The sequence below is a fragment of the Diadema setosum genome, chromosome 20 (assembly GCF_964275005.1).
Source record: "Diadema setosum chromosome 20, eeDiaSeto1, whole genome shotgun sequence".
NCBI classification, from domain to species: Eukaryota; Metazoa; Echinodermata; class Echinoidea; order Diadematoida; family Diadematidae; genus Diadema; species Diadema setosum.
Window position 1 is genome coordinate 28,428,623 of NC_092704.1, and position 18,964 is coordinate 28,447,586.

The window sequence follows — 18,964 nt, forward strand, 5'->3', positions numbered from 1 at the left end:
TGCTTCGCTGATAAGAATCAACGAGATAATACTTAATGTCTTGAAATTGATCCTCAAAGAATAAGAAAGCGGATGATTTACATTTCAATTGCCTTATTGCCTCCTCATACAGATGTAAAAAGGGTCTGGACTGCCATTCTTCTTCCCGTCAGTTTTATTAATGTTAAGGTGCATGACGATAGATCATCTTTCTCCATAATATTGATAAATGCATAAACTTAGTAGATATATATATATATATAATATATACACATATATATCATAATGTAAGGATGAAGAATATAATATTATTACGTTCTGAACATAAATGACATAACCAGGGACCTAAAGAGATTTTATCACAATAATTGTAATGACAATGGTGATGATAATAACAAATAATAATCCTTGCGATTATTTTGTTATTATATATTGTTATTGTTACTTCTCCCGTCATTTTATGGAAGGAGAGAGAGAGAGAGAACCGGGAGAGAGAGAGAGAGAGAGAGAGAGAGAGAGAGAGAGAGAAAAGAAAAGAAGAGGTGGAATAATGTGGGTTTAGTAACTTCAGAAACTTATTATCGAGCCATGATATGACACATGTATTGTACCAAAACTTTAAATATTCAGGACTTTGAAATCGCTTGTCCAAACTTCCTCAATAATCACCGATATGTTGCACCAAATATTCTGCACTCATGCACTGAATTCGAGTAGATACTGTTGTGGTAAATTTCCCCCTAAGGTAACGGAGCTTTTGATAGTTTTTCCCTCGAAGACAGTCAAATATATATCTATATAATATATTTATATGACTATAACATTCCTTTCTTCATTAGGAGAAATTATAATATTCGAAATGATAATTTCGGAAAGTTTCGGGATATATTTAAGCCTCAGAATGAAATGCCCCTCTACTCACTTGTTCTGCATCGAAGCTATAATAAGGTTTGGTGTTTCTTTTTAGAAAACTTTTTACCTGCAAATAGTTCAGGTGGGGAGTGGGGTTGATATGAGAAGAGAAAAGCGAGGTAGGGTTATCGGCTTTATTAGGGGAATGGGAGGTGTGATTAACGTGTAGACTACTATCAAAGGAAGAGAAGGGAGGGCATTTTATTACTGTTTATTGTGTAAAACAACCTCAGTCGATAATCACTGAATGATAAACCACATTGAATGAAAGTTTTTTTTTTCTTTTTTTTTCTTAAATGACTTAGGCATTACAATTTATACAGCTTTGCTTTGGTGAACATTTCACTGTTAAAACACATTCAGGATTGTGAATATAATTTAGGTGAATTGAAAAACGTATTGAAATAATCATTAAAACTTTGTAGGTCTATTATGCTATTTTATTTCTTTTTTCATTGATGAGTAGTAACATATTCTTTAAAAAAAAACAACATTCAGAATGTAGCAGAAACTTTCAAAATTGAACGCTGTCAAAGTCTACTGTCATAATAAGCCAGTGTGGCTTGTATTTATTTGAGCTCTTCCACAAAAATGACACGGCTGTATGATGATGATGGGTAAGTTGAGTAACTTTGATGCATTGTATATAGTCAACTACATATGCTATTGATATTTTTGACTCCTGATAGGCCTATGCCAAATATGTTTTTGATATGTTTTTGAAAAAATGCTTTTTGATGTTATTTAGTCTTTTTGTCCACGAGGAGACTGCAAAATACAAGCTTAGCTTTTTAGCATGTCTCCTCCATTTCCTGCAACTTTAGTTTCAATTCAATTTTCATTGTTTACTTTGCTTTTGTGATGCGTAGTATTGTCAACTTCACGTATTTTTCTTTGTTACTACATTGCATTGATGTTGTGTTATTTTGTGTATGAAAATGTTGTTGGAAATGAAATAAATGAAATGAAATGAAATGAAATGAAATATGTTTAAATTAGAATCACTAAGAATGATAATGATAACAACAGTGATGATAATAATCATGATGATGCTAATCAAATAATGATAATGATATAATACTATACTAACAATGGTGATAATGATGGTAGTGATGTTCATTGATGATGATGATGATGATGATAATAATAATAATAATAACAATAATAATAAAAATTACAATAATAATAATAAATATGATAACAGGACCCTCTCATGGTAAGGACTATAAATGATGATAATGATGATGACAATGATTAAAACTCAATAGTATTACAGCAGAAGAAAGTTGGCCTTAGTAGTTCTACTGTGGCAATGTCCGTATAAATATAATCTTCGTCACTCCGAGTATGAAATGATGACGCTTCTCATCTGCGTGGCATATCGTAGCGAGTTTCGAAAGAGATAAACATAACACTAGATACTAGAAGTATATTTAGAAAAAGAAAAGAAAAAGAAAGAAGGAGTAGATGAATTGTACACCTCATACAAAAAGTACCGGTAATACAAGGCAATACAACACACCCACGCAAATGCACGCGATCTAAAATAGACGCTAAACACTCCGTAGAGAGCTGATAAACAGCCACGAGAAGTATGAGAATTAAATCGATGTTGTCCAAACCACAAAGAATCCAGCAATGACATATCTGCATTATTATGAAAATGATTATGTATATTTATGTCGGTGTTTTCAAGAAGACACAAGATGATTTTTTTTTTTCTTCCCTCAACCTGATTTTCTTCTAGACTGCTACAACTTTATAGTTTGTTATCACGCAACCAGCGACGCTTTGCCCAGTTATAAATAAATCACATGCTATTGGCTATGGTTGGTCACATGACAACTTGACATAAATTAGTTCAGTTCATCACACATTTTCACACACACTCTCTGCACAAGATGGCGAGTTACATATTGTGAGTTGCCCGGCACTGTACGGAATACGGCCCATCGCCTCCGCCTTGGTTTACCAGATTATTTTATGTTTGTCACAAACAAGAGTGTAACGCACGTCAAAAGTGCTTGACAACAGTCGACGGGAAATTTCTGGTAAGTGTGCAATTTGTCCTAGTAATTATTTTGTTTGTAATGGGAGGGGGTTTGGTCCTGGTCGTATACACACACGTAGGTACGTGTTTTAGAAGATGTGACCGTACCTTCCCAAGCAGCGAGCATGCAGTAGCTGTGAAGCCAGCAGAACGAGGGCGAAGCCAGTCAACACAGACAGGGTGCAGTGTGGTTATGATAGACGCGGCGGCTCACAGCTAGCTCACTGATCAGTGATAGTATTTCACTCACCTACTACTTACTACTAGTTAGAGGGTCTAGACAATATAGTACAGTAGTAGTTTGTTTCCTCGGAACATAACAACGTCTTTAAGTTTAGGTTGAGCTCTCAAGGCGATGTTTCGTGAGACAGATCTGATCTCAGTTAGCTTTTGATGTAAAATTATTCGGCATTATTCAGATATTCTACAGGACTTTCCCTTCACCTTCCCTTGCCTAGCCTTCTGCCTTGTGCTTGTTTGGCATTTTCAGGCGGGCTGGTGAAAGGCTAGTTAGTAGTAGTAGTAGTTTTGTAGTAGGCTAACGTTAGTGTAAATTACTTGTAACTTGTGTAGAACCCCTAGAATTATTAATAAGAGTCTATGTGCAGATCAAAATATTCTTAGTTGTGAAAAATATCAATCATGAAACCATGTGGTTGTCACACTGCACTGTATTTGTAACAACCAAAGGAACGACAGAACTTGCACTCGAAAGTGACGAAACTATGATAAAGACCTGTACAAATATTGGCTACACAGTGTACGTGTCTATGCTAAAAATAGCAAGATGGGTGCAAAGTTCATTTTTAGACTCCCCATATTTCTGCGTAGAATAGGGTCTATTTTTAATATTCATAATTGGATCTTGCCCAGAATACTGTAAAACACAATATTTTTGCGGCACGAAATTTTCGCGAATTAGACCCGATGGCCTTTCTTGCAGCATAAAATTTTCAGGAGTTGCCTCTGACATTCGGTGCGTATAGTGTAGACAAGAACTTTCACGTGCATTTCGATTTCGCGAACCTTGTCCTTGGCTCTCGTGAAATTAAAATGCATGTGAACATTCCTCGTTTTACGGTAGACATAGCCATACATACACATAGGACAGGGATGCATGCTTTTCTCATTTGAACTTGAAGGACAAATTGTTATTCTGACTAGACATTCTAACAGTTCATCTTGTATTGAAGTTGTAATTCATCTGACCTCATGAGGCAAGATGTTTGGAATATTATTTAGCTAAACTTTTCATTCAGTGTCTTGAACTGTAACATACATTAGTTACAATGGAGTGCAGACGAGGATATGTCTCCTGCACATTGAGTTTAGTTTGAGCTCTCCACACTATTCGTCTGGACTATAGCTGCCAAAGTGAGTGACTGCGAACTTTGTGTGGGATTGTGTTGTAATGCTGATGCTGCAGGGTGATATTTTTGTCCCAATTTTCTCCTTGTATCATGGAAGTTAATCCTTCCTTGAACTTGTTGACATGGTTAGTTAGTGAACGGTAAGGGTCATTTGAGAAATATGCCTTGGGGAAACAAAGTGTTACAGCTACAGTAGGTGTGTAAACATCCCTGTGTTTATTAACCCATTGAGGGGGACGGACTGATTTTGCTATAACATGCATTTCCCATGTAGGCACCTGCCCAAGTATTCCTGAGAATCATCTTCAAAGAATTTAACAACTAGGTAGATCTACAAAATGTACCTCGAAAACTAGTTGCCTAACTCTGATATGTATAACTTGTAAATTTTATGTATTCATGCATTTTAGATCCATGGTATACGTGCAGTGTAATTTTTTTTTTTCTTGATTTCTACCCCCACATCTGAGCATTATTGCTAACTTTGTGTTCAGACAGGATAGTAACTTTGCTTTATCTTTCAGACAGTGTGAGGGAGTATGGCATTGCATCTATTCAGGGTGGTGATTTGGCTCAGTCAGTAGCGAGTCAACCTCCAGATCCGTGTTCGATTCCCGAGTCTCACTGAGCAATGTTGTGTGTAATCATACAAAAATATACCATCACCCCTAACTAAGAGGCAGAAACACTGTCCCTCAGACAGGACATAAAATGGAGGTCCCGTGTGTGAGAAAGTCACAATTTTTAATAGATATAGTGTGTTTATTCTACACAATAACAGTGCTGATCTTCAAACATGAAGCCTGCACTTTTTAAGGGAAGAAGTATTGAGAATGGAAGGCCATACAATTGTATTTACATACAGTGTGTACCCTTTACAAATGCTATAAGACTGTTAGCAAAAAAAAAAAAAAAAAAGTTTCATCTTTTGATTCCAAAGAGTACAACATAAATGTATGGTTCCATGACATTTGCTCCTGCAACAGTTGTTCCCATGAAATATCTGCACTCTAACAAATTCAAACAAATTCTACAATACAAACATACCCCTAATCCTGATTATAATCCTCACATTCCTAACCCTTCAATACTTATTACTTCAATTGCCATAAAACTGTCAACCAACAACAACAACGACAACAACAACAACAACAGCAACAACAACAACAACAGCAACAACAACAACAACAACGACAACAACAGCAACAGCAACAACAACAACAACAACAACAACACCCCCCCCCCCAACCCCCAACCCCTAACCCCTAACCCCTAACCCTATATCCTTGGAGAAATTGTCGCAGGATCGGAGCAATTGTCGCAGGATCAAATGTCATGTGCAAGATCACAACATTTTTTTTTTTCAAAATGATTTCCTATTAGAAATATTGTCCTGACTTATTCATCCCATATCACTGATATTTCCTGACTACTTCATTTTTTTTTTATATCAAAGATAAATTTTAATGTTTGTATTATTATTATCCTGCAGAGCCCAAGCTGAATCTGATTGATCATCTTGACTGTATTTCACATTTTATAATAAAAAAGGGAAAAAAATGTAATGAAGTATAGCCATGTTCAACACAAAATGATTTTGTGACCAACCTGGATTTCTGTACTGTAAAACAAGTAATGTTCGCATGCATTTTAATTCAGCAAATTTTGTGATCAGATTCGCAAAATTAAAATGCATGTGAAAGTTTATGTCTACACTAGTATGCATTGTGGCAATTCGTGAAAACTTCATTCCACGAAAAAGGCCATCGGCTTTACAACGCAATACGCAAAAATTTCATGCCGCGAATATGCAAAAATTTCATGCCGCGAATATATCATGTTTTACTGTATTGTTTGATGACGAGAGCAATTGTGTTGCCACAAACATAGCCCCAAGTTTTTGTAGGTACACTGAGCATACCATAGTACTTCTTGCCCTGATATACAATGTAATCGCCCCTGTATGTAGATTGTAGTGTATCAAATGCACTTATATGCTCGACAACATACATAGTGTACAAATGTAAGAGCAGTTAAGTTGTAAATGTAAGAACAGTTTGTGAATGATCATCGATATGGACACTGGACACCATTGGGTTAATTGTATGCAATGTCTTTTTAGTCAGGAGGCGTATGATACGTAAGTTGCCAATATCAAGTCAAGCTCTATGACTTTCATTGTACATTGTATGTATGTGGACTTGAAGCTGATTCAAGCAGAATGAATAAAGTCCTAGTTTCCAAGTACATGTTGCTGTTTGGCTGATAGCCAGTGATAGTACAGATGGCTTTGTGTGTTTGCTTTTTTGTTTTTGTTTGTCTTAATATGGATGAACAAACAATAAATCTTTGAATACGTGCTGACCTCAGTTGAACAGCAGAGTTTGTTGATAATTGTAAATCATAATTAGGGAATATTTAGTGAAAGAAATTTCTTTGCAAATTTCATACCGAAAGAGCTACTGTAAAAGTGGAAATTTTCGCGGTGTTGAAATTTTCGCGCATTTTGCGCAACCAGAAACTAGCGCGAAAATAAAAACACGCGAATAATTTTGCTTGCCATACGTTCCTGTGCGTGATGTCTTGATTCCGCGGAATTAAAAGCACGCGAAACTCTTCTGACCCGGCCTAGCGCGAAAAATTAGTCGCGCAAAAATATCCACTTTTACAGTAGTTAGGCTTCTTTCTTAACAGTTTATTTTTGTTGTTTGTTTTGCGTGTTCGATTAGTAATAGTGTAAAAAGCACTACATATTTCAGGGGTTATAGAATGAGATTCTAAGAATCTGTCCATCTGAGTAAAAGTTCAGATTCTTAGGACCGTAACATCACACTGCTTCTGCATGTATTGCAGGTTGACCATTATAATGTAAAAACAAAACAAAACATGGCGAAACAAGTCCCCCGTCTAGACTCCTAATAAGTATGAACAGCAGAACTGCTGTGGGATGACATTTAAAAAGCGAACTGTACCACACTCAACTGGGTCAAAACACAAGTCCCCTTGGACCGCCCTGTGATGTGGTTTTGTAGCAGAGTATGCTCTACAGTGAACCATGCCATGATCCGAAAGCTCCTACTCGTTGTTCTTAATCAGTGAAACACACTGGTGACATTTGCCCCCTTTTTACGTTGCAATGTTGATGTACGCGTCTCCAGAAATATCCAAGTGTGGAACGTACAGTCATACTGTAGGGGCACCAGTTGGACACCAGGCCCATTCATTCACCCCTGAGAATAATGATTTTTGAAAATAATTTTTTGCAATGTGATGCCAGAATGCATAATTCTTGGTTGTGGACATGCAATTAAAGTCATAATCATATAACAACTTACTGCTCTAGGCCTACAATGTAGGGTGCCTGGGGTCATGCTGTACCGTAGTCATGTTTTAGGCATGTACAGTATAGGAAATTTAAAGAGGAATTTACCTGAAATATAGTAGTAGAACCCATTTGGGACTTTTCGATTGTGTGGATGGTGACGCGTTCTCATACTAGAGCAGTTTCAAATAGCTGCAGTCTACTTGTTACGTCCACGGTGATATCACCCATTTCGATTTTTGTGCACGCCATTCACAACGTACCTGGTACTGTTAGAATATGACGTCATGGCCCATCCCACCCGCGGGCTGGTTATCGCGTGCCAAGCGATGACGTCATTCCCACTCTTAATCGAGGAGGACATGAAATCCTTAGAAGACACATTCTCGATTCTGGTGTTAGTCGTGCTGGAGAACCTTGAGCATGCACAGTTCCTTAAAATGATGTCATTATGTCGCCGTCCATGTCCAGATGTGAAATCAAAAAGTCCCTTTTGGTGAAGTTTAAGGAAAATCACACAATTTGTTCAAAAGTTGACTTTCCTGTCATGTGTATGTAGGTATGTGAAGCGTGCATAAAACTCAAAAGCCATGAATAAATGTACTAAAAGGATGGGAAAGAAGAGCCTGAATGCTCGCCAAAACCAGGGAGGCGAGACAAAACATCCAAGTATGCATTGCTCACGATGACATATTAGTACATTGTATTGAGGAAATATTATATAGTTTACAGTGAAATTTTAAGCAAGAATGGCCAGGCATATTTTACAGTGCTAAACGTGACATTTGTTTTACTCATACAGCGTACTTTACTATGAATAGTCAACTTAAAATTAGGAGTCTTTCTCCTCATGACGTGTGGTTTGCAGTTAAATGCCTAGCTCCACTTGTTTGTGCTGCTCCATACATGGATTCTCTGTTGTTAGTGTGTGTGATTCTAAAAAGGACTGGCTCTTTCAGCATCTTGATCGGCAGATTCTAATCTTTGTGTGAGTTTAAAGGGATTGTATAGTTTTGGTTGAGACCTAATTTCAGGTTTCTAACATTTTTTTGGTGAGATAATGAGAAACCTCAAGATTACGAAATATGAAAGAGCATGTACATGTACAACTGTAATTCTATGAGGAATTCAACGTTTATTTGATGGTTTTGAAATGGCTGAGATATCCAAAAAAGAGCAATTCTAATAAAGTGTGGGACCCACACTTTTTATTACGTTCGCTTTGTTTTACTTTGTTTTTGGATGTTTCAGTCATTCCATACCCTATTTTCATCAAATAATCTTTGAATTCCTCTTAAAATGGTATGCTCTGTACTATTATATCATAAGTGTTTTCTTGGTATCTCGCAAAAAGTTGGAAGCCCAATTTTCATCTCCACCAATACTGTACCACCCTTCAAAAGCCTCACAACAAACTGAATCTTCAGAGAACATCTTGATTGCCCTGATGGCCGTCAGTGTTCAGAGGGAGAGTTCCCAAAACTCACTGAATACGATTTTGATGGCCCATGCAAAAGATTCCCTGGTAAACTTGTCCAAAACTTTCTTCTTTTATGTCTTGGCTCAACATGGGTTGGGATACATTGTGATGTACAGTGTATGCAGTAATACCACTCGATGAGCTTCAAACTCAACTCCTTGGTAATTCACTGACCAGTGATACTTCAAAAGCAATGGAATCGGGTGATAACATTGATAGCTGTGCATGTGATCGGAGTTGTGTGTGTTGCCATCCCATGGCAAGCACCAATGTTTATGTTCTTTTCATAGTAGAAGCATGCTGCTCCCTTTGGCTGCTATTTTTATACACATATAATATGTTAGTATCTCCTCTTGTTAGGTGTGAACTTTCAAACACAATATGGGAACAAACAGGGAATTTTGACAGACAACATGACACTGCTATTTGTGCTTCTGCCAGTATGAAGAGTTCGCTCATCATCATGACATAGCCAACCTGAATGAGGGTGGGCAACGTGTGCTATTAATACGGAATGACGACAAAGCGGAATTGATTGCCTATGTTTGCAGAAATTGAAATACTGAAATGGTGCTCTGATATCAGCTTGTATGCACTTCATTCTCCATGAATAAAAATCTGTAGTGCTCATCGTGAAGTAGTGCTGTCATTGATCGTTGGGTACTCCAGAGGGAAAAGAAAAATTTACAGTTGTACGTCATTGTTAATGTGATGTAATACGGGAAGGGAACTTGCAAAATGAAGCTGTGTGAAGCTGTTTACACACACATTATCCTTGTGTGCATAAGAAAACCCTTGTTTTGTAATCTTGTCTTTTGATACAAGTGTATCTCTGAAAAATCTGCACGCAACACTTGCTATCATACCATTCTAGCACTTATTTTAGTACACATAACATTGGCTATGAAGGATATGTTATTATTAAAGACACAGTCACAAGTCGAATTTGGTATGTGCGTGTGCAGGCAGATTTATTTTGGGGTATATCGAAATAGATGAGTTCAATCAAGTACTCTTAAAAAAAAACAAAAACAGTATGTGATTGCTGTAGTGTTGTGATCTGCATTGCACTGATTTGCTCTTGTCCCCTGTTGTGACTTCTTTATTTATGTAATACTCTGCCATCATGGGCCTTTCTTTTCAGTGGGATGTGCCCATGAATGCTTTTTAATGGAACACATCTTGTTTGTGTGCAAATCATGCTAGACTGAAAGTGTTGGTTCAGAACTTGGAGCAGAACTTGAGAACATTGATCATGATGTGTTGGTAATGTTATACAACACACTTATTACAACCACAGGATGGCTCCTGTTTTCACATCCTGTTCAGGCAAAATAATGATGATAACAATAATGATAATAATAAATAAATAAAAAAATCTTTCTTTTCTTTCGGTCTTTTGTCTTGGTATGGCAGGTAGGTATAAAGAGCATATCCTGTTTCAGTGTATTAAAGATAATATAAAGTTTTGGTACCTCAAAAGTTTCCCTGAATTTCCTTGTCTTAGTTTGTGTTTCAGGTTAAAGTACCTTTCATATAACTAACACTGTGAGACTTTAAATACTCGCCCCAAAGTGCTCTCATGTCTTAGTAATCATGCAATTAACTGCGACCAGCAGCCCCATACGTATAGCGTAATGGGGCTTCGCAGTGTAGCATTCAGGATCATGACAGATTTAGTATCGCGGGTAAATATCAACTTAAAATCCAAAAATTTCTTCAATTTGAAGACTTACCAGTTAAGTTGAAGTATTGAAAATAGGCTTCGGGCAACGTTTGGTTCTGCCAATAGTCACTTTCTGTTCGAATCGATGACTGAATGTGACTCGGTCGAGAGGACCTTGGGAGAGCTACGTACACTGAATACTACGGCCAGCGCATGCACATCACATGCGCACAAATTTCAAATCCATGAACGGATAAGATGTTTGTGTGCGCATGCGCTGGCCGTAGTATTCAGTGTATGTAGCTCTCCCAAGGTCCTCTCGATCGAGTCACATTCAGTCATCAATTCGAACAGAAAGGGACTATTGGCAGAACCAAACGTTGCCCGAAGCCTGTTTTCAATACTTCAACTTAACTGGTAAATCTTCAAATTGAAGAAATTTTTGGACTTTAAGTTGATATTTACCCACGATACTAAATCTGTCGTGATCCTGAATGCTACAATGCGAAGCCCCATTACGCTATGCGTATGGGGCTGCTGGTCGCAGTTAGCTATGCTATGCGCAAAAAAAAAAATCGGGCTATTTTCAATCACTGTGTAGACAATGTGTGACAAGTGTATTGAATGGAAAAAACTTTCAAAATGGCAGCCTCCTGTTCGCGTTGGCGATCTCATAATGTGGATTATACTCTCGATGATAGAAGTAAAAGTGATTTGAGTGACTGTTTGGATATTTATGAAGGGGAAGAGGAATACCTCATGGATCTTGGAAGTGAATATCAATATTTTGATGGTGAAAGTGGAAGATCTGATGATATGATAGTGACATCTCAGTCCCACTAATGGATGTTGGCGAAAGTCCAAGCAGACATTTACCTGACACATTCACCGGACACAGACCCAAGATATCAGCAAGGACATAGTTGGGTAGTTGGAAAATTTTATAATTATGTCTATTTATGGCTCCATTCAATTATGACTTCCGTCAAATAAAAAAAAATCTGAAAAAAAGAAAGAATAAAGGTAAAAAACAGATATTTATGCAATGTTTACATGGATATCCTATTTCCCCCAAAATGCTGTAGCACAGGGGTATGAATGCGCATGTGTAGCCAATAGCAGTCAAGTGGTTAAGAGTACTGTAGGTACATACGATGGGCACAAAATATGCACATGCAAGCATTTTGTTCACAGGGATCACTGCTATATTTTGAAATCAGCAGTCTCTTTTTATAATTAACATAATGTGCCAGTATTTTAAAATGTCACATACAATGTACTCTACATGTTCATACATATAGTCAAGCTACAAATGTACATGTATTTACTCTGCCTGTGAAAATTTGAAGATACTATCCATGCAAGTTGCTACAGTATACAAGAAGCCACATGGTGTAGCTGAAATAATGCCAAAAAATATCGGAGACCAGAGTGTGACAATTTTTGGTTTGTGGGGAGTTTGGCTCATAGAGAAAAATGTTGAATGCAACCCATGTGCCATGTTGACTGCAACATGTGCCCTGTCATCAATGGGGTAGGTCATGAATCCCTTTGCCAGATGCCCCTCTCCATGATACAACCTGAAATCATGTATGGTACAAATGTATTAAACACATTTAGCATGAACATAGACCTCTGAAGTGCCTTCATTTAAAGCAGGGTACACATTTGTAACCCGCTACAACAAAATGATCCTAAAGTCGGGCGAGGTCGATTATTTGAAAATTGCATGACAAAATTCCCTGATCTTTCTGCTTTAAATTGATATATAACACATCTTATAAAAATAATCGGCTGCGGAGATATCGATGTTTAAAAGAGAGCATGTCAAGACGTCTGGGAAATCACAGTTTCGAGAAAAGCGCCCTAAAAGTTCTCCTTGCGACGCAATCACGATCACGGGACACACAGTCAGTATTCACCTCCGGACAATAGAAGGTAAGCCCTAGCAACCCCCGAAATGTTCATTCAAACACAGCGTTGGCGGTCTCCTCACCGACCAATCAGTGACCAGGATGCCAAGAGAAGCGGCTGGGCCGGCTAGGCATAGCACACCCCGCCAGCACGCACCAGTCGACTGGGCAGTGTGCGAGCTTCACGCTTCGGTTAGCAGCAAGCGGCAAACTGACCAATGAGAACACGCTGGTCGTTGTTAGGGGCGGAGCCTTTGTGTGGCGCTCAATCCAAATGTTCGAACCAGTTTCTGCTTCATTGAAACGCCAAAAAACATGGCCCAGAAAAACGCTAATTTTTGGTCTTTCCTTTCATCATTTTGCTTCAAAATTTCGACAGATGATAGAAGACATTTCAGACTCTAATGATATGTCAAATTCAGAAAATCGTAAGTTTTGACCAATTTTGATGCTCTGACTTCAAACTCAATTTTCACGGCTTCGACCGTGCGCGACTTTAGGACCATTTTGTTGTAGCGGGTCACATTTCAATTTGCCTAATCAGGGGACTTTGATGTTGCACTTAACCGTGCCATTAACATACTCAACCCCTCTCCCTTCCACCTGGTGGTATTTGTAGTTTTAGTGGATATGGTGTTGTACCTTGTATTAGGATGCGTTCACATAGAAGTATTTGGTATTCGGTATTCGGTATTCGCTATTCGCTATTCGCTATTCGGTATTCGCTATTCGGGCCCCGAATACACCATCACCCGCACCGTCAACTCACCATCCCATGCAGTGAGGATTTCTTCCTCCTACATCCTAGCAAATCTTATTAACAATTTCTAAACTGCATCAGAATGTCAGTCTACATGCTTATTTTTGCTAAAGGGCAAATCCAGACCAAAATTGTCATTGTTTCATAAACGAGAGACGGTATACGCTGCAAGAAAATCAAACAAGTTCGATTCCCACTTTGCTATACTTTTCGCACCTATTCGGTACTTTCGAATAGTGCCCTTCTATGTGAACCGGTGTGAGGAAATCCTATCGTTCGATTCAAGCTACTGTATTCGCGTGCCCTCGAAAAACGAGCCCGGATACCTGAATAGTATATATTTCTATGTGAACGCAGCCTTATGAGAGAAAGTGGTTGAACTTGGTTTCCCTAGATGCACAGGGCACATTCCTCCACGACTTCCAACCTGTTTTGTGATTTATATTCAAGTGAGCAAATTCAAGCTAGATAAGAGTTTAGTTTGCTTTAAAAGTACATTTGTACAAGGATAAACAAATTATGTCTAGAAAGGGGTATGTTTGATGGTACACCCATAACATAAAGACTGCCAGTGTACAAATTACTTGAGTGGCAGTCACGTGGGCCTAAACGTTCATTGCAAAATGCATTGCATTATATTCAAGAGAACCTACAGTGTATACTATAATAGAGAACTTTCTGAGTATTTGTTTTATGAAGTCTAAGTAGATTTTGCCATATATGGATTTATTTTTTCTTTTAGATATTTAAGTTTTGTTCCTTTTAGAGTTCACATGCATGTTTTAGACAGTTGCTTAACTACATATAGGGCCTATGTGTAGATATTTCATCTGACATCCAATGCCTGTATTGTCCGTATACTCGTAGATTGATAGCTAAGGAGATGACTCAAGTGATATACAACCCCTGAATGACCGCCAAAATATTGAACGTGCATCAACCTTGCACACCGGCTGAGAGCATTATGCGGCTGGTGTCACAAAGTGCGTTTGCTCCGCGGCTAATGTATCTGATGACCTGACATTGATTTCAATTGCGTATTCCTGGAAGGGTTCTCTGCCATCAGACAGGGCATTCTTGTCACGGTATGGTGCCCAGTCGGTAGTTTTGTCCCCTTTCACATTTAAAGTTAATGTGGAGGCCCTGTTGATTTATTCAAGAGACCTTGAGAGTGGCTTGAAATGATTTCTCCACAGTAGCATTACACTGCAAATCTAATTTCGGAATTATGTTCTGGAAATCATGCTGCTGTTTGTACCGTTACTGATTACAACAAATGAGCCTTTGCAGTGGTTCAAACATTCAGTTCATTTTGATATAAAGAACATGTACACCAAAGTAGCAGTTGTCCTTTTGGCAAAATGTCATTGGGCTTGTGGAATGGGACTGAGCTTGACATCAACCCTAGTTTTATTAAACAAGGCAGCTTGTGCTCTGTAGACGTGCCAAAGTGTACCATAGTGAACCGTTCATGCCACCGATAGTCAGGAACAAAACAGTAACAAAGATTGTCCCATGAGGGCGCTTCACCTGACTTTAATACATGGTATGAAACCAGTGATCAATCACTATAATGTTTCATGTTTCATGTTGTGTATACATCAGGGCTGTCTTGCCAATGAACATTTACTGTATCTGGCTGTCTGCCTGTCTGTCTGTCTGTCTCTTTTTGTGTGTCATACTTAAGACATCTGCCATCTTAAAATCAACTCATTAAAAGCTGTACATTTACAGAAAAAAATTATTTTTTTGTGGGTTTTTTTTTTCCAAATGTTTATTACACAGGAGACATCTTAATTTTCTCTCCATCATTGTTTTCATATTTCTTGCTCTTTCCCTTAGATGCATGGATTTCAGACATTTTAATTTTGTATCAAAGACAACTGTTCTGTAGCGCCACCAAACCCTGTGTAGCATCCATGGGCTTAACTTTGCCTCGCGTGCGTTGTGGCATTATTATTGCCCCCTGAGTCATGGGCCTGATTATATTTACCTGATGAATGTTGATCAAACAATTCCGGGAAACACTCTTTATCCTGACCTTTATCATTGACACTGCAGCCACCTGTGCCTCCAAACTTTGATACAGCCATCATCAGTTATTATTCATAAAAGGACACAAATGATGCACAAGTAGTATTAATGCAAGGAATTTTGTGCATATTGAAGGGAACTGTGGAATGGTTAAATTAACCCATGAGGCAGTGCTAAGTGGATTTAGGCTAAATTGTCTAGTTACCGGATGCACACTGTTCCTACTGCTCAAAATAGGGCACAAAAAGGTAGTTGGTGCATAGTCTGTTTTATAGAATGGGGGACTTTTTTTTTTCTTTTGCCAGAAATCCAGTCTTTGTGTAACCTTATGCCAAATGTACTGGACGACTTTCCTTTTGGCTTACCATAGACACAAACCATGCACCCAGTACTTCTAACCATGAGAAACCTCTTATGAAATATGAAAGAGCATGTAATTCTATGAGGAATTCAATGTTTATTTGATGAAAATTGGTTTTGAAATGACTGAGATATCCAAAAAATAGCGATTCTGATAAAGTGTGGGACCCACACTTTATTATGATCACTTTGTTTTACTTTGATTTTGGATGTTTCAGTCATTCCAAACCCAATTTTCATGAAATAAAAGTTGAATTCCTCTTAAAATGGTATGCTCTGTACTATATCGTTAGTATTTTCTTGGTATCTTGCAAAAAGTAAAAAGCCCAATTCTCATCTCCACCAATACTGTACCATCCTTTTAACATCCCCCTTTTGAATCTCATTCAAAGAGCCCCTTCTCCCAAGGTACAAATCCTTACCATGTGTATTGTCCCAATCATATAAATGAGTTACCTCTGATGCAGAAACGCTGTAAAAGATGTGTTGGTCAAGGCAGGAGAAAAAAAAAAAACAACAACACAGTTATGAAAGAAAAGTGGTTATGATATAAGCTTCCTGCCTATTGTCCTGTGACAGGAATGAAATGTGTACTTTTGGGTGTCGGTCAGGGCAGTTTGAGAATATAACAATATATAAACTTCGAATATTGCAAAGACATTGCAACCGTTTTATTTGAGGTTGATCACAAAAGTTTTTCCATAAATCGGACTTTCTACTTTGTCACAAGCACAGGAAGATGCAGAGAGAGCTTTCAATGCAAAATGCAGAATTTTACCAATATAGATCACTTTCACTTTACTGCATGTCTGTGTTATAGCTTGTTAGCTTGCAGTAAAGTTTGACAAATGATGTGGTCTTTGGTATCCTGGGGTACCATTCTACCAAGTAGAAAGTCAACATTTTTTTGATTGATTGATCTATTTTGTTTCAGGGTGGTATCATGGGTTATCAAAAAATGTGCAAAAGTAATTTTTCTAAAGTGTATTACAGAAGAAAATTTCGCTGCAACAATGATCTCAGCAGTGCAGCAGTATACCAACAACGGTGCTCATCACAACACACTACACAAGTGATCTCAGTGTCACACACACACAGACAGCAACACCGCACTATGCATTTCATACCTGTCCATAGAAAATGTAAAATGGGATGAGTTCATAGATTAAAATGATCTATATTCTGAATTACTTTTAAAAATTGTGATAATTTATGTTTCAAAATATTTTTTCGACAGTATTACTAATTTATTATTATTGATATAGTTTGTATCATAACTGTAAATTTATGGTAAAAAGATGTTATAATATCGCCGGATGTAATAGTATGGGGATCGTTAGAGACGTCTGCTAAAATTTTGGCCGCCTTGATGGCTGTCAGTAACTGTACATCTTCTGAACACGAGATGGCGCTACGCAACGTCATAAACCGGGCTATGACGGTACCCTGGGGTGTGGCGTGGTGCAACATGTGCTGCTGTGGTAAAGGTGGTTGGGGGGGGGGGGACATTTATTCAATGACACCCAATATTGCATGTTTCAGGAAGTAAGAATTTGTAAGATACATCATAATTAACGCACAGTACGCTTCATTGCATGATTTCAAAGCTTTGTGTGGTGAGCTCGATATGTTGACAAAATGGAACCATCAGAAGTGAAAACTATTTATAGAGCTAAATCAATTTAATTTTGGAAGTCTGACCAGGAAGGACTGTTTCCAGTGTCGCACATTTCACAGGCAATTATCAGCTTTACCATCTTTCAATGATATCAAAAGAGGGAAAGTGAAAGCTACATCTGTGTACAGTGTAAACTTGTTCTAATGGTAAGGGGTGCCTTGCAAAGTTGGATAGATCTGTACTTTGATTTTCAATGTGAACTGAGCACGAAACAGTGGGATATCTGTAGATTGGATTCTGGACATTCCACACATTTTCTCTCTCTTTCTGGGGCTGGAGCAAACATGCACTGGAGATTGTCTTGATCATAAATGTGACACTTACCATCCACTGGCAAGGGGATAGGCATGGGCAAAGGGTGCGTGTTTCGTTTCGGAAGATGCCTTTAAAGAATGTGCTGTTATGAGTGAAAGTAGAAGGAACGCTTGCTTATTTGATAACCCGGAGTGTGAGAGTGCTGTGTCCTGGATAGTGTTATGAACAGGAGAATCTGTGTATGTTATCATTGTTATGTATTTCCTGATGCTCAGACATTTTACGAATGTGGACATAAGTATATTACCAGCCACACAATGACTTTAACCTTTTTAATATGTGCTTTGAGTTTGAGTGCCATGTGGCTTTGTATGTATACGCCATATATTTCGTGAGTCTAAATTTTCGCGAATTGGGAATTCCCGACGATTTCGTGAGTGGTTAAATTCACGATCGTGGAGTCCTGTACTGAACGGAGAAATGTACACGCGTACGTCACATCCACGTCGGGAGCAGAGTCAATATTTTCGCGTGTCTTTAATTTCGCGTGTCTTTAATTTCGCGAATAGCACCTGACTCGCGAAATTCGCGAAAATAAAAACCTCGCGAAACATTCGGCGTATAGAGTAGTTTATCCCTAGTTGGAGTGGGAAGTTTCGCAAGAAGTTTTTCGGGAAGTTTGCGGTCACATTGGCAAAACTTCAAAATTTTAAAGATTGCAAACTTACGATGTAATCTTCTCAATATTTTGCCATTCTGACCGCGCCTATAAATTTGCACTTTCCTGGTTCCATGACCCAAATTTTTATTCTGAAACTTCTTCTTTTCCTTTTGTATTTTCTGTTTTATTGTGATGTATTTTATCATACCCCCGCCAAACGAAGTTTGAAGGGGGTATATAGGAATCAGCGGACGGTCGGGCGGTCGGGCGGTCGGGCGGTCGATCGGGCGGTCGGTCCGTTGCAAATCTTGCGACGCGAACTACTTCCTCAGTTTTCAACCGATTCCCATAAAACTTGGCACAGATGTGTGCCTTGGGTTGTAGATGTGCAAGACATATTTTTTGACAGTACCCAAAAGTACGTTGCCATGGTAACGGCATATTATGGGCAAAAATGGGTACAAATCTTGCGTCGCGAACTCCTCCCACAGTTTTTGATCAATTTTTATGAAATTAGGTACAGA

General features: G+C 38.3%; 1 protein-coding gene across 1 annotated transcript in view; it reads left to right on the forward strand.

Annotated features, from left to right (window-relative positions):
• The first annotated feature begins 2,805 nt into the window (after positions 1-2,805).
• The window catches only part of LOC140244111 (histone deacetylase 4-like), a 149,084-nt gene continuing 132,925 nt past the window's right edge, over positions 2,806-18,964 (forward strand). Inside the window, exon 1 of the mRNA XM_072323756.1 lies at positions 2,806-2,942. The gene's annotated coding sequence lies outside the window, so the exon portion shown is untranslated. The remainder of the gene's footprint in view (positions 2,943-18,964) is intronic.